Source organism: Python bivittatus, unplaced genomic scaffold, assembly GCF_059951505.1.
Source record: "Python bivittatus isolate LINGU-HERP-01145 unplaced genomic scaffold, Pbiv_v1 ctg000330_np1212, whole genome shotgun sequence".
Lineage (NCBI taxonomy): Eukaryota > Metazoa > Chordata > Lepidosauria > Squamata > Pythonidae > Python > Python bivittatus.
In genome coordinates this window covers 32373763-32385864 of record NW_028277058.1, presented here as the reverse complement: position 1 = coordinate 32385864, position 12102 = coordinate 32373763, and the positions used below count along the sequence as shown (strand labels likewise).

General features: G+C 37.4%; 1 protein-coding gene across 1 annotated transcript in view; it reads left to right on the top strand.

The window, feature by feature from the left end:
* LOC103055955 (sodium-coupled monocarboxylate transporter 1-like) overlaps nt 1-12102 on the top strand; it is a 39152-nt gene that overhangs the window by 10120 nt on the left and 16930 nt on the right. The gene's annotated exons all lie outside the window — the stretch shown is intronic.

Genomic DNA, 12102 nt, shown 5'->3' with positions numbered 1-12102 from the left:
TAAATCCATGAAAGAAGAGAATGCTGTATTTCTGGAGTGGGTAGAAATTTAAAATATATGTATTTTGTGGAAAGAAAGAAAGAAGAAATTTCTGAAGTGTTTTCAGATGTATCTGATGCAATATAACAACCACTGTTAACATGAACTATAGCTTCTCTCTGTTTGGTAGCTAAAACAAATTAAAGTTGTTTAAGAATCTGTTGCAGCATCTTATGAATACCTATGTATCTTCCTTTTCGGAACTAGGCTTCAAATTAACATTGACTTACCTTTGGTCTGAAATTTGAGAATACTCTTTTATACATGAATTTTGCTTTTTGAATAGCAAGGTAGGATGTTTTAGATAAGTTACATCAAGGATCTTCTAACTATCATTCATACCTCAAAGAGTTTATAGATTTTTTTTTAAGCTGGGCTGTCTTTGAAGACCATTCAGAATTTTCAGCTTTCACAAATGGCTTGATGTATTTTCTATTAGCAGCTGCGTTAGGGAATATATAGTATCTGTCCTAGTTCAGCTCACTGTCTAGCTATTAATTTCCAAGGACAATTTTAAATGTTTATGGTCCCAATTTATCTTAGAAATACTTTAGTCTAAGGAATACAGTCTTTCCTGGTCTTATACTGGAGGCCAGAAGAGATTCAGGAGCAGCATCTATTTTTTTTCCTTTCTTCCTTCCATTTGTTTTCTTTTTAAATGTTTGCCTACCATTGATGTCAATGGAAGGAAAATGAACTCTGTCAGTTCCAGGGCTGATGTAGGTCACACCCAATTCTGGGAATATGGAAATGTATGAATATAAATCCATATCTTCTGACATACTAATGGAACAACCCTTAGTCCATCTGTTTTTTAATAGTATTAACATTGTATTAATGTCTGTTAATGTCTAGGCTGTTGAAGTTTTACTTTGGCCTAGGCATGGCCATCCAATGTTGGATTTATCTTTCTGAGATCAATCCTTTTATCAAACCTCTATCTACCATTGGAGAGAAAGATGCATAAATAATTCTAAAGCTGCTGGGAGACCCTCCCATGGACCATATAGTTATAGTTTTAAACATTTACTATCAATTCTCCATTTTGTGAGAGAATTCAGAGAAGGATGTTATGGAATATATTTCAAATCCTGCAATTATCTCAGAATTTATTCTACTAGATTCATCTCATTGCACTTTTTGGAGGCTGTTACTCTTTCTCTGAATCCTTCTTAAAGTGTGGTGCTCAGAATTGGACACTAAAAGTGAATCTGATGAAAACTAAATACTGCTCTTTCCCATGACTTGGAAATTGTACTTTGTCTAATGAAGCCTAAGATTGCCTTTGCCTTTTTTCATAGCTAAATCATACTGCTGATGTGTATTCAGTTTACAATCAACTACATTCCAGGATCCTTTTCACAAGTTCTTTTACTGAGGCAGCTAACCTCCATCCTTTACTTGAACATTTCATGTTTGTTTGTTTCCCTAAGTGAAGAACTTTGCATTTATCTCTATTAAATTTCAGTGTTCTTCCTTTCAAACCTTTTTATCTAACCCATGAAGAACATTTTGAGTTTTATTTCTGTCTTCTACAAAATTTCACCCAATTTTGCATTCAAATTTGATAAGTGTTCCCCTCCATGCCTCCATCTAAGTCATGATGAAAATGATTCCTTAACAACTTTGGGTGGTTTATAAATTAAAAAAAAATCCATATAATTATTTCATTGTTTTTAATGTTTACAGATCATTCTCTTTATGAGATGCTGAAGAATCTTCCAGGAATTGATGTCAGACTGGTCTTTACTTCCCCAGATCTCCATTTTTCTCTTTTTGAAGATTAGAATATTTCCTCTCCTCCAGTTTTGCACTTTATTAGTTGTCCAGAATTCATCAAAGATTATATATAAAGGTTACCCAAGCCAAAATGTAGTTCCTTCATTATAGTGGGGTGCAATTCATCTGGCCCTACCTATTTAGTAAATAAAACGGAATGTAAATAAAAACATTGACAGAGACTACCTCTAAATCTCAAGCTTCAGTTGTTCTTTTTCATCCTGTTTTTTTAAATAATTTCTTGGATGAACATAAAACATTTTTATTGGAAAAGGTGGAATCAAACTAGGAGCCAACTGTTAGCATTTGTCATCTTCAGTGAGCAGCTGGTATACTGATTATTTTACTTATTTTTTAGATTGAAATTCCACTTCTTGTTCAGGAGCTTAAGGGAATCTACATAGTGCCTATCCTCTTTTTTTCCCCTCTCCCAAGAAAGCTTCTGAGCTATTTTAGACAGAGAATGACTGTCCCAAAGTGCCCATGTGAGCTTTTGTGGCTCAGGGTGGACTAGAACCTGAGTCTTCCCATTCCTAGTTCAACACTTTAACCACACCACCATATTGTCTCTCATTATTTTCCTTTTATTTTATTTTGAACATACTTAATTCCCTTTTTGCTGTTTTTAGCAACTTATTTCAACTTTAGCTCATTCTGAGCTTTATCTTTCTTTTTTCCCCAAGTTAATTGTTTTATTGTATTATAAATGGTGTATAATACATTATTGAATACAGATAATAGCTGAGTACAATGATATTTGTACAATAGAAACTAGGAATTGGTAATACTGTGATGATTTAGTCCTGTGAAGATGTGTGGATTGTGAAGGTGTGATTTAGTCCTGTGAAGATGTGTAAAGATGTGTGGACTTCAACTCCCAGAATTCCCTAGCCAGCATGCTCGCTGAGGAATTCTGGGAATTGAAGTCCACACATCTTCAAGCTGCCAAGGTTGAGAAACACTGATTTAGATGACTCGAACCTTTAAAGGTCAGGAAAAAGTTTATATCAATGTTAAATATGATTTCTAAAATGTTAATGAAGGTTGCTTAAATTGTACAATTAATGCTAAGTATGACACTGATAAACAGTTGCAAAATGCAATGAATTATTTTATAATATGAGAAAGGTTTCAATCTTTGAGCTTTATTTTATTGTTTTACTTTATTTTTGTGCCTTCGAGTCCATGCAGTTTTCATGGCAAGATTTTCAGAAGTGGTTTGCCACTGCCTGCTTCCTAGGACTAAGAGAGAATGATTGGCCTAAGGTCAACCAGTTGGCTTTGTGCCTAAGGTAGGACTAGAACTCATAGTCTATTGGTTTCTAGCCTGGTGCCTTAACCACTACACCAAACTGGATCTTTTTTTTAAAATAATAATTTTATTAAAGTTTACAAATACAAATCTTATACAAAGATAAAAGACTAATACAAACTCAGAAAAATATAAAAAGTGAAGAAAAGAGAAAGAAAAGTACAAAGAGAGAGAGAAAAAGGAAAAAAATAAGAAAAATATATAAAATAATGACTCACCCCTCCCACCAGACAAATGTAAACAACTTCAGCAACTTAACACTTCCTCTAGTGTTTCAATAAAAAAAAAATCTCTTCTTCCCGTATTTCATCTCTTATCAATAAACGAATTGTAAAAACTCATCATTCGGTCCTATTCAGCAAAAGTCCATTAAGAGCTACCAGAAACAATAACATACATATTTTAACCTTAATCAAAAAATCCACTTTGTATTCTAGCTTATCACTTTCTTTGAGAAATAAAGCAAAAGAAATCTCTCCCTATTTATAAACAAAACTTTAAAGCCTCATTCAGTCCTGGTCAAAAAGAAATTCCATTAATAGCTACCAGAAACCCCAACATCTATATTTTAACCCTGGTCAAATAAATTGACTTTGTACTCCTTCCATTTACTTTTAAAAAGCTTGATCTGTAATCCTTTCAAATAATATCCCACAAGTTGATTTCTTATCATTTTCTCTTTGTTTCCTCTCAGGAACAGCTTCAGTAGTTTAAAACATTCCTTTTGTATATTGAAGATAAGAAGGTTATCCAAGTCACTCTTTTGATTTATTTATTTGTATGTCCCCTTTAGTTATTAAAATATCAGCCAGTTTCATTTGTAAATCACTGTGGCATCTTTTTCCATCTTGCTCTTATAGTCTGTAAAATTTTAATCCATTTTCAAATCCAGTTCACCTTTTTTTCAAATCATTCTTGTAGTCTGGCATTTTTTCAAAATCCATTTTCAAATCCACACAAGTCAGCCTCAGTCTCTATTTTGTCCAGTAAAGTCTGTTCCTCTTCTATAGCCTCTGTTAGATCCATTTTTATAGTGGCAGACAGTCTTGAAAGTAATTTCTGAGTATATTGTTTCCAGCAGCCTTAATTTCTTCTACAGTTAGATAATATTGCTCCATTATATTAATAGGTCTCTTCTTTAATTGTAATCCTTAGTTCTCTCTGGTTCCCTCTAATCAACCTTCAAAGTTCCCTCTTACCGTATGCTTATTTTCTAATCAGCAAAACTTTCCCACAGGAGGATTTCTTACAGTTAATTTCAAAATCTTCATTTATACTTTTATAAAATTTTAAGCAACCCACAGGAAATATTCTTTCAAGTCTGTCTGGCTACTTAACTTTCCAAAATCAACATTCTAGTCCTTTTTTCTGTTTTCCAAAAATTAATTTTTTTCTTTTTAGTCCTTAAACTTACATGAAACTTCTTTCATTCAGGATAGAAGAAAGCTCTCCCGGCATAATGAAACTTGCCCTTCAAAAGGTTCTTAACATCCAGAAGATCAATAACAAGCAATTTCTTAAGGTAATTAAGAGAGGAAATGGGCAAACCCAGTATCCTTTTGAAGGCGCCAAACTGTGGTTTAGGCAAGATGATTTTCCCCTGGCTCCCAGAGCTCTCAAACCCCCCAGAGATCACTATTCTATGATCTCTTCGCGGGGAGCCTCTGTATGGAGCAAACTTATGGGTGATCCTAGTCCTCTTCTTAATCCGGAGAGGGGTTCCAAGGAGCCAGTCCATTCACCAGCTCCTCTTTCTGCTGCGCCTTTGCTTCCCCAGAAGTCCTACACCAAACTGGTTCTTGAGCTTAATACTGTTTTGTTATTTATTGTTATTTATAAACATTAAAAAATAGGGGGAAAGAAAGAAAGAATGAGATAGATAGATAGATAGATAGATAGATAGATAGATAGATAGATAGATAGAAAAAGAGAGAGAGAGAGAGAGAAAGAAAGAGAGAAAGAAAGAAAAGCTGTTTGAAAAGGTAGATAGGTATTTAATTTCTAACTTCCACCTTTTTTTTTTTTTTTTGCTCCGTTTGATTTACAACGTTTGGAGACATTTAGACCTTCTTAAAAATAATACTTTTAAGTGTTTGCATTTGCCTTGCTGTGTGATGTGTTGCGTATATGTTAACTGTTCTTGGTTGAATTTCGTTAAACTTCTGTTATGGATATACAGGTAGTCCTCGGTTAATGTCAGTAATTGAGATGGGAATTTCTGTCACTAAACGATGCGGTCATAAACCACAGTGTCAGGTGACTGCATTGCTTAGCAATGGCAATCCCTGAAATCACTGTTGCCATTATTAAGTGAGGATAGCAGGTTGTTAAGCAAGGTCCTCTTTACAACTACCTGCTGGCTTCCAACAACCAAAGTCTCTGGGGAAGCCAGCAGGAAATTGCAAGTCCAGGTGGCTTGCAAGCAGGCTGGCAGGCAGGTAAGTGGTTGCTGCTGGGTGGGGGAGAGTGCACGAGGGTGTGTGGATGGCTGGTAAGGCGTGGCGTGAGCACAGAGGGCCTGGGAGAGGGTGTGTGAGGGTATGTGGGTTGCTGGCACAGTGCAAGCACTGCGGGGCTGGGGGATGGTACATGAAGGTGCAAGCACCCCCAGAGCTGCAGTGTGGTCAGAAGCCCCAAAGCCATGGTGTGACAAAAAGCCCCAGAGTCTCAGCCCCTCCCCATGTGTTCCTGGGATTTTGAGCTCAGCTGAGGGGAGGCAAGTGAAGATGATGTAGGTCAGCTGAGGGGACAGCTGTAGGGTGGTTGTAAATGTGGGCTGGCTTGAATTTTTATTATGTGACTGCGGGAGCGCTGCAATGGTTGTAAGTTTAAGGTCTGGTCGCAATTCCATTTTTTCAGCGCCGTTTTAACTTTGAGCAGTTGAAGAATGAATGAACATTAAGCAAGGACTACCTGTAAGCTGTTAGTTTCTCCATTGCTACATATTCTCCAAGTTTAAATTCCCAATCATATATCGTCAGTGTTGTATCTTTCTTCCAACGTTCGGCAAAGTTTATCCTCACAGCTGTGAGCATATATCTCAGAAAATTATGGTGTTTCTTATTAATGCATTCTGGGATTATACTTGGTAAAAAAACTCTGATTTCATTTCAGATGTAATTTCTAAAGTTCTCTACTGTACTATGTACAGTATGTCTTTCCAATATTTTTGAGTTTTTTTATACGTCTACCACGTGTGGTATAATGTTACTTCTGCTTCATGACATTTCCAACATTTGTTACTGTATGATTTGTCTACCTTGGAAATTATTGACCCATTTGTGTGCCATCTTAAAACATTTTATACCAGTTTTCTTATAGATTATAACTGGGAGTAAATTTTATGGAATTGGTCCACAATTCTTCCCATTGTTGTATTGTGACTGTTTCTCTAAACATTTGCATCCATTTCATCATGCAATTTTTAATTTCGTCTTTCTCCGTATCATATCTGAGTAGGAGTTTATGTATGCATGCCCTAACAGATGATATTGATTTTGTATAAGCGTTTCAGTTCTGTCAAGGGTGTTCTTGGATGGTGTTGAAATAAAGTGAACACACTGATTTAACACTGGTATGGCTAAGAATACTGTATGGCTGCTTCACTCATCAGTGGGGGACAAGATGAAGGCACCATTGAAAAACTAGGCAAAAAAATATGTTGTTAGGGCATATTTATGCCACATTTATGTCATGTAGAAAGGCTTTTAGTGTCTTTAATTGTAAATCTGGCTTTGCATGCTATGCAAAAACAGATTGAGAATAAAGTCACATATTTGAGGAAAACAAATTGGTAGGGTAATGGAAAGGTAGTGTATGGCACCTTTTATTTCCCAAGTTTCAGTAAAGCCAAATAAGAAGGCTTGAGATGAGACTTTTAATTAACAGAGGTTTTATTGGCCAAGGAAACCTTCTGGATGGATCAAGGAGTGTTGCCCAGAACCACATCTTGCAAAGCAAGCAACGAAGATTTTATAGGCATATTCAGATATTTCAGATAGTACATCCCCTCATATCCATACAAGGGAATTTTGGGATGACCCAGGGAAAAGTAAAGGTGGGCCTAAAGAGGTGAATCTAAGTTTAACTTTTTTCTTCTGGTTATCAAGGAAATACCTAACTTCTTTGGAGTCTGGAGTCCCTTCAATATGAATTGTTCTCAGGGTAAAATTCAGAGGCTTGAGCACTTAAAAAGGAAAAGGAGTCCAGACCTCTGCTGGGAGTTTTGAGGTCTGCCTCTCTGTGGTTTTTGGTCTTGCAGTGTTGGTCTTTTTCAGCCTCTGTTGGCCCTTGAAGGTTGGGCATCAGGCTTGGCATTCCACAAACATTCATTTCTCCAGTGGCCAATTTGCTCACATTTTGCACATTGATCTTTCTATATGAGTCTCTGAGGGGGAGGATTCCTGCCTCCCTTTGCTTTGTGGGCAAATGGCCAGTGAAAGAAGAGATGCTTGTTTACGCATTCTCTTATCTCCTTTATTTTCATCTTTTTTCTTTTTCTTCGAGCTCTCTCTGAGAATAAACAGTGAAAGCCATCTAGATAGGAGTTTCAAAATTTTGGGTTGATGGGGCAGGTAACTTCTGGAGCTTTTCCCTAATATCTGGAGCACTTTGGCCAACAAAAGCAGCTTTGATCATAACTTCATTGGCAGGGGCCTCTGGGTCAAGATCAGTGAAGCAGTGGTGGCCATCTTTAAGGTGTGTCAGGAATTCCATAGGGGATTCTTTAGATTCCTGAACAATTTGATGGACACAATGAAAATTCACTGTCTTTAGCACACCCAATCGCAGTCTCTGAAGGAAAGCAGTTCTAACCCTTTCCAAAACAAGTGCTCTATCTGGGGTATTGGGGTTAGCCTCATAACTGGGCACCAGGACATCCTGGGCGGCTGGTCAGGCACCCAGTGGGTCGCCAGCCTGTGCATCCAAGTTTCTTGCAGCTGTGTATGCTTCAGTAGCTGCTTTAAGCACTTGGCATTTTTCTTCTGGCGATAAAAAGGCTGACATCAAAGTAAAAAGATCTGGGATAGTAGGCTTGTGAGTAAAAATGATGCGTTGAACAAGATCCACATATTGCTGGGGAGACTCACGATAAAGAGGCAGTCTTTCTCTCCAGTTAAATAAATCACTAGTGGTGAAAGGGGTGTGAATAAAAGCCAATTGGTTGCCCATTGGTACTTGTCTAAGAGGGGCAAGGAGATTAGGGTCCTGCCCCCGTAGTGAAGCAACAAAAATATCAGGACAGTCAGTGTTGTAACAAGTCCTGTCCTGGTATGTGAAGGGCTACTCACAGCCGCTGGCAATTGCGAAGCTGCCACTAAAGATTCTTGAGAAGCTGGCTGAAAAGCAGCTGCAGAGGTTAAAGGCAGTGGGGGGGGGGCAGTCCCAGCTGCGGGGGTTGCTGCAACAGCAGAGCCCGTGGGGGCTAGCGATGGATCTGCCTGAGGAGCTGATGCAGGGGGCGAAGGAGGAGCTGTTGGAGTACAATAAGGGGGGGGGAACTTCCTCCTCCTCCTCTGTTTTGTGCTTTAGCTTTGTTTCTGTGTCCTGCTCAGCTCTTGGCCGCAGAGAAAAAAGTTTTGCAGGATTGGTTTTCAGCCCACATAGATCTTGAATGTCTGGGCGAAAATAGAGGTTAAAGAAAAATTTGGCATAAATCTCTTCTTCAAGCCTACCGCTTGAAGCCAAAAAACTGGCAAAAATATTTATAAACTCTCCATCAACAGTATCCTCTGGTGGCCAAGATCCTACATTTGGACCAATATGATAATGTGGCCAAACGAATTCAGAGAGAGTTTTTAGTTTATTCTTTTTAAAATTCATCTCCATTGCTTCTCTGGGTTTTAAAATTTCCCAGTGCCTGATAATGAATTGCAATGGGGTAAAATTCTTTTTGCTATGGATTCCTTCGTTGCTGTTTCACTCAGATGGCTGTTGTAATTTCCCATAGTGCCACATAGTGGATTTTCTTCTTTTTCCTTTTTTTTCCCCCTTTTTCTAAGCCTTCTGTTAACTAGAGGATTTCTCGGGTCTTTCCTTCAACTCGGGATTCTCTTTTTTTACAGACTCCACTGGAGAATTTCTCGGGCTCTTTATTTCCTCCCTGTCAGTCTTTCCCTCGACACAGGGGTTCAGCTCGGGATTTTTAGGGATTTCTCGGGCCGATTTTTCCTTTCATCAGCTCGGGGTCTGGCCAGTGTACCCTCCCTAATGTGAAATCCTTCTCCATGTAACGGTGAGTCCTCCTAACCTAGAATCCTTCTCTAGGACAATATATTCCAACAAGCACACATACTGCACTTACTTCGTAGGCAAGCCCCTAGTGGAATTTCCCACGTCTCACTCACGCACTCTCAAGGCAGCTCTCCCCACCTAATAAAAACATACCCTTTTCCAGTTTCCCCAAATCCACTTCATACAACAGATATAAAAGAAAAAGCCTCAATTTTGAGCATTCAGGTTCAGCTGGAGCGGAGTCTGTCGACGGTGCCCAGCACAAGGTCACTGGAAAACTTTCCAGGCACGCGCTTGACGTTGTTAAAGGTCCCTGCCGATTTCCTCCGTCCGCTGTAGTGAAGGCAATTTAGAGAGGGGCTAAAAGCAGCCTCCCCAAGAAATCCCTGCCTTCGGGACTCCTGGCTGGCTCGCCAAAAATGTATGGCACCTTTTATTTCCCAAGTTTCAGTAAAGCCAAATAAGAAGACTTGAGATGAGGCTTTTAATTAACAGAGGTTTTATTGGCCAAGGAAACCTTCTGGATGGATCAAGGAGTGTTGCCCAGAACCACACCTTGCAAAGCAAGCAACAAAGATTTTATAGGCATATTCAGATATTTCAGATAGTACATCCCCTCATATCCATACAAGGGAATTTTGGGATGACCCAGGGAAAAGTAAAGGTGGGCCTAAAGAGGTGAATCTAAGTTTAACTTTTTTCTTCTGGTTATCAAGGAAATACCTAACTTCTTTGGAATTTAGGGCCTCTCTCGTTGCAACTTCTTTGCCTGGTACCGATCTAATTTATGGCTTCAGACATCTGGCTAATTGCTTTTAAGGAAATGGGGGGGGGTGCTGTGCTCTCTTAGAAGGCAATCAGGCATTCAACAAAGAGATAAGGTGGGGGAAAGAAACGCTGTGCTCTTTACAAAGCAAGTTAATCCTTTGTAAATAAGATAGAGTGCACTATCACATGCATGCCCACACATTATGAGAGGGTATAAAATTGTGTATCAAAACAATGCCCTTTAGTAGCTAGGTAACTTGTTAGTGAATGTTATGTTTGTCCAAAAAGATTATACCTTTTATTTCTGATGTGACTGGCTTCCCTTTTTTTTCATATCAAGCTTATTTTTCTTAACAAGTTTTACCAAAAAAAATACAGAAAATGGGAAAAAAAGAAAGTTAAAACATATAAAAAACAAAAGAAAACAAACATTTTTTGAATTTTATTTTATTTCAAAATACAAAATATTGAAAAAGCATCTAAATACAGTAAAAAAAATACAATTGAATGAAACTATTCTTAAACTTAAAAAAGGATAGAAAAACCAAACTAAGAAAAGAGGGGGAAAAAACAACCCTATATTACAATGTATCAATTGTCACTGGTTGTCAGGCCTAGCCCAAGAATAACAGTGAAACAGTCCAGTTGAGTTAAGTTTCTTTATTTGCTTATACCATATAGATGGAATCTTCCCAGACTAAATCTATACTATTGCAACTGATGGATTTACCCTGGGAGATTCTAGGGAGCGGCTACCCTGACCCTCATATGCTTCCCACGCTCCCCCTGTGGATGGGGTTGTCTTTTTGTCTCTTTTCCCTTCCTGGAATGCACCCCCTCCTTCCTGATAGCCTTGCTCTCTGTTGCTATCCACCACACTAGTTTACTAATAAATACCATATAGTACTGTAATGTAATCAGTACAAATGTTATTGTAAAAATATTTTGTTTTAAAAATATTGTAAAATATCTTCAAATGTTAAAAGAAAAGAAAAACTTATCAAGAATAGAAAAAAAGAGAAAATTCTCACTCTTTATTACATATCTATCAATTACCAAACAGTAATTAAAAGTTTCTAAACCTAAATTAAAGACTTTAAATGATAATTCTCTAAAGTTACAAATGTCATAAAAATGTCATAAAATCCATGACAAAGGAGAACATATTGCATTATTTTTGATTAGTAGATAAAATTTCCTTTTCAAAAACATAAATTACACTGTTCTTGAATCTAATCTTTAATATCAGAAATAACACTACTTTCCCAATTTTTCAAAATAATTCTGTTAGCAATACCCCAGGCCTGTTATACGTTCTTACCAAAATACCGAATCACCTGTATTATTTTGGCAATGAAATAGAATAATTAAATAAAATTACCAAAATACCATATAAAAATAATTTATACTTAAAACCTGCCAATACAATACCGGTAATATCACTAGATTACTTAATAAAAATTGCAAAGAGTTTCAGAATTAAATAAAAAAAGCAAAGGAGAAAGTGGGCAGTCCTGATGGGTGCTACATTGTAATTCAAATGCATCTGAAATCAGTCAGTTTGTTATAACTCTTGTATAGGGTTGGTGATAATAAATTTCCATCCATTTTATAAAATGAACAGGAACCCACATTTATTCATCACTTTCATAAATAAATTAATCTGTGCCATAACAAGGCTGGCTTTCATAGCAAATTAAAAACAGCTGAACTCATATAAAGAAGCAGGCCTCTGCCACCTGCATAAGGCTTTGTATGGAGCACACCATATGCACTTGGAAGGAGAAGATAGCATTTCATTTTGTTAGGTTTTTTACAGATTATTGAAATACAAGTTCTATTCGGGGCCGCAACAGCTATTTCAGAAATGTTACAGTCATATACATTCTGGAACTCTGTGGAAATTCATCTACTTTGTTGTTAATGGTGTTGATAATCTTTGAAATAGTAGTATGTCAGTAAGGATGGCA